Source organism: Dermacentor andersoni, chromosome 1 (genome assembly GCF_023375885.2).
Source record: "Dermacentor andersoni chromosome 1, qqDerAnde1_hic_scaffold, whole genome shotgun sequence".
NCBI classification, from domain to species: domain Eukaryota; kingdom Metazoa; phylum Arthropoda; class Arachnida; order Ixodida; family Ixodidae; genus Dermacentor; species Dermacentor andersoni.
Window position 1 is genome coordinate 373,246,295 of NC_092814.1, and position 4,354 is coordinate 373,250,648.

General features: G+C 41.8%; 1 non-coding gene across 1 annotated transcript; it reads left to right on the forward strand.

Annotated features, from left to right (window-relative positions):
• Positions 1–3,275: 3,275 nt before the first annotated feature.
• TRNAR-UCU (transfer RNA arginine (anticodon UCU)) lies at positions 3,276–3,350 on the forward strand. The gene has a single exon. It is a non-coding gene; the product is annotated as a tRNA-Arg (tRNA).
• The last annotated feature ends 1,004 nt before the right edge of the window (positions 3,351–4,354 follow it).

Below are 4,354 nucleotides of genomic sequence, written 5' to 3' on the forward strand. Positions count from 1 at the left end.
CGGAATACCTGGATCTCTCGCGATGCGTTGCTCAAGCAACGCAAGCTTAAACGGCTTAAAAGTTGCGCAAATCTGAAAACTTGAACAAATAATGAAAGGGTCATTGAGAAAGCGTCAAATATGTTCAAAAGAAGCGATAATAAATGACAAACGGAATTAGTTTAATGTACATCTTCCTAGTTTTATGAAAACGTCTCCACGGAGATTCTGGAGGACGATGACTCATTCTTCTTCCCTTTCCGATATGTCCATAATAGGCGGTAATAAGGTCCACGATGAGCAGGATGTATGCTCTGCATTTAACAATCATTTCAGTATTCTATTCACAAAAAATGGAGGTTGTCTGCCTTCCTTTTACATAGATTGTCCTTCCATTCCTGATATTGTTATTTCTGAAAATGGTGTATCTCACACACTGTTAAAAATTGCCAAAAAGAAAACCCCTGTTCAGGTGGTATGCCAAATGCCTTCTTAAAACGCTATGCCGAGTGGTGTGCGATATCCTTGAAAATTTTTTTTAGTAAATCGCTTCAGGATGGCATGCTTCCGGATGACTCGAAAACAGCAATAATAAGACTTACATAAATGGGGAAGCAAAAGTTGCATAAAAGATATCGACCAATTTCTCTGACTTCGACAACATACAAAATTTTCGAACACCTAATCTATAAGCATGTAATTGTTTTTTTTATGAGCGTTGCGTATTGACGAACGCTCAACATGGATTTTGGCAGGGCTTTACCACAAACACTCAATTACTAGAATATATTCACGATTTTGCAAAACAATAAATTATGCAAAACAAAGCGACGCTATATTTATGATTTCAGTAAAGCATTCGACAATGTAACCCACAGCTAATTACCTTACAATTTTAGCTTTTACTCACAAAAATAAGCTATTAAAAATGAATACAAGCATACCTAACCAAACCCGCCGTGGTTGCTCAGTGGCTATGGTGTTAGGCTGCTGAGCACAAGGTCGCGGGATCGAATCCCGGCCACGGCAGCCCCATTTCGATGGGGGCGAAATGCGAAAAACCCGTGTACTTAGATTTAGGTGTACTTTAAAGAACCCCAGGTGGTCGAAATTTCCGGAGTCCTCCACTACGGCGTGCCTCATAATCAAAAAGTGGTTTTGGCACGTAAAACCCAACAATTAAAAAAAAATACCTTACCAACAGCTCCCCATAAGTTAGGATAAACGAGACTTCCTCCGACACATTACCTGTTGGTTGTGGCGTTCCCCAGGGATCCGTGCTGGGTCCTCTATTATTCTTGCTTCATATAGATAACATTGGCAGTAATGTATCTGTCAAAATTAAACTTTGCTTGGATGACTGTACACTATACGATGAAATTGCCTCACCCGAAGATCGTCACGCTAAACTGCGAATTTGGCAAAATAATTGGAAGGTGCCATCAATGGCAAATGTCTTAACTATGAAAAGACCGTCTGTACAATAATAACACAAACAGAAAAGCCCCTTCTCTTCCACTATTTTGCCCGGAACACTTATATTTCTGTGGTATCTCACTATAAATATCTCGGCCATACACGTATTTCACTATCTTCCCTGCTCAAAACATACTGACACTGTAATGGCTAATTGTCTTCGCTAATTGTTCACCCTCAGAAGGTGTTTAAAATGCTCGACACCAGCTGTGCGCCTCCTGGCATATCATACAATAGTTCGTCTTACTTTAGAATATGCAGTCATCATTTGGGGCCCCTACACAAAATAAATATAGAAAAATTAGAAAGAATTCAAAAGAAAGCTTTCCGATTTATCTACAATTCTTATGGTCCGATTTCTATAACAGATCTCGATAAACGTTGTGGCTTCTCTTCGATTTGAGAACAAATCGTGCTTCCCAATTAATATTCATTTTTGAGCTAATGAGTGGCCACAATTATATTGATACCTCGCACATCATACCACCCTTAACTGGTTATGTTACTCGTCATAAACACTTTCGAGCAGGGAAACCGTTAACACTGCATAGCAATTGCTTTAAATGTTCTTATCTTACAGGAACAATAGTTGATTGGAATAAACTTCCTGATGAAGTCATTACACTAAATTCTTTATTCTGTTTTCAGGCGCACAATCATTTTTGGCTCAATCGCGCATAGTTCCCATGCTCCTTTTTTTCATGCAATCTGTCCCTTTTGCATGTTGAATTCAAGCATCGGCATGATTGCTTGAACTGTATGTTTGTATGAATGTACTTGTATGTTCCCACCCTGCTAAAATCTTGTAAAAGATCCCAGTATGTAAAAATAAAATTGTCTGAAAAAATAAATATGAGAGCAGGCAAAAAGAAATAGAAACCCTATCGACTCTCGTCTATAGACAGACTCTAGACTTTGTATCAACAGAAGAGCAAATCCATAGAAAGGCAGAGTCGTCTATAAGAAATGTGTAGATTTCTATAGACAGAATAAACTCTTCTTTTAAGGGATGGTAGTAACGGCAGTAATGATTTTATTTACAGCACGCCGGCGCCTTCAGTAGTGCTGCAACAACATTGAAATCAGTTGGTAGGCTGCTTCTTTTATACGAAAGGCTGGGGACGTCCCTCCACACGTCGAAAGGTGCCGTCTGCGGGGCAGCTTACGAAACAGTAATCTCCACCGGGAAAAGTATGTGGGGAGCTCTACGTGCTTGGTATTGTTTTCAGGAGTGCCTTATAGTCAATTAAGTGGTTAGGATGATGTTTTTATAGGTGTTCTTTATTGAAACGTTCGCTGTTCGGTAAGTTTTGTGCTTGATTCCAAAGAATGCATGTACGGTTCGTTTTACTTAGCTGACTAAATAAAGACTCTGCCTTAAGGGGGCAAGAAGCACTGCTCCTGGCCCAACACCGCCGCCGCGATCGGCCAACATTTTTGCTGACGGACGCGGACACAGAAAATGGAGATGATTTAGAGGCTACCAGATTCGCTGTAATTGTGTACGAACATTACGATATTTTCTAATGCGAAATTTGAGCTCGGCTGTATACGAGTTTTCGATCCGCGATATGCCGAGGCAAAGAATTTGAGACCGAAATCACCTCACCAAGTGACAGTGGGCCAGCGCCGTCAGCGCCTTCGCAAACGGAGGGGCAGCATTCGAACGCTGGCATGACGAGCCCCGTCGGAACCAGCTGTGGACGAAGACGACGACGAAGGAGGCAGAAGTGGCACGAGCGCGTTCACGCGGTCGCGCCGAGGAGCGGCGACGCTCTGGCCAGGATTGGCCAACTCAAAGCTTCGGTCTGAGCGTGAGAGCCCCCGTAGCCCAATGGACAAGGCATCGGTATTCTAAACCGAGGATTGCGGGTTCGAGTCCCGCCGGGGTTGCACATATTTTGCGTTCGTGCTTCTCGTTTTTTTTCATAAATCGTCATCTGCGCCACTAAAAATTTTCAGTGAAGCAAAGCACGAATAGAGCACATGCCGTCTCTTACTTTTGCTACAGCCGAAATGTTGATGAAGCGTTATACATGGCTTCTTCGGTTCTTATCAGTTCTTTGTGCAGGAAGTCTGAGATCTTAAAGCTTATTTTTGTACACAATTTTTATCATCGGCGTCGCCATTCATATTGTTGAGAGAGGTAAAGTCTGCAGCATTCGCATTTTTATGAGACAACACACTCAATGATTGAACTGTCTCGTAAAGAAACTTCAATGTAGTTCGCCTTCGGGGAGCTAGTTTTGTTCACCTCAGTTATAGATGACGATTCCCGCTTCTTTGAAGGTCAGAACCAGTCATCTTTTTCGCCGATTGTTGTCCTTGTTGTCGTTGCCCTGATTTCTTGTAGTCCATATCCAAAGTTGACGATTGGCGATGAATCGGGTGTTTAGTTTGGGTGTATAAACTAGGGAAATAATAATTTGAACATTGAAACTTAAGAAATTACATTTCTCTGAAAGCGAAAAGGATATTGCGAAACAGAACGCAGGCATAGCTTTTCGTGTTCTTTTTGTCTGAGAAAATGTTCCATGTGCACCCCGAAAAGAAACGAGATCAGACCAGTCGGCCACGCGATCTGGAAGTTATTTGCACAGAAAAACCCCTCAAATTCACCTGAGTATATACTTAGGCTTGTATGCTTATACTGTGTGCTTTGAGCTCATCGGCCCTTGCAGTGCCTCGGGAAACATTGACGACGCCTGGAGGATTGTTACTCTAGCCACTGTCATACTCTGTCACATTGTGAAAGTCGGATTTTTTTTCTATCTGGAAGCACAGACTATCTAGCTCTTTTTGTAGGAGCCTATAAACGGGAATACTAAATTATGCAAGCTTCATCGAAGTCCTCTGTCAAATATTGGAGGCTTGCACTGCTTTCTAATAGACTGTGCTT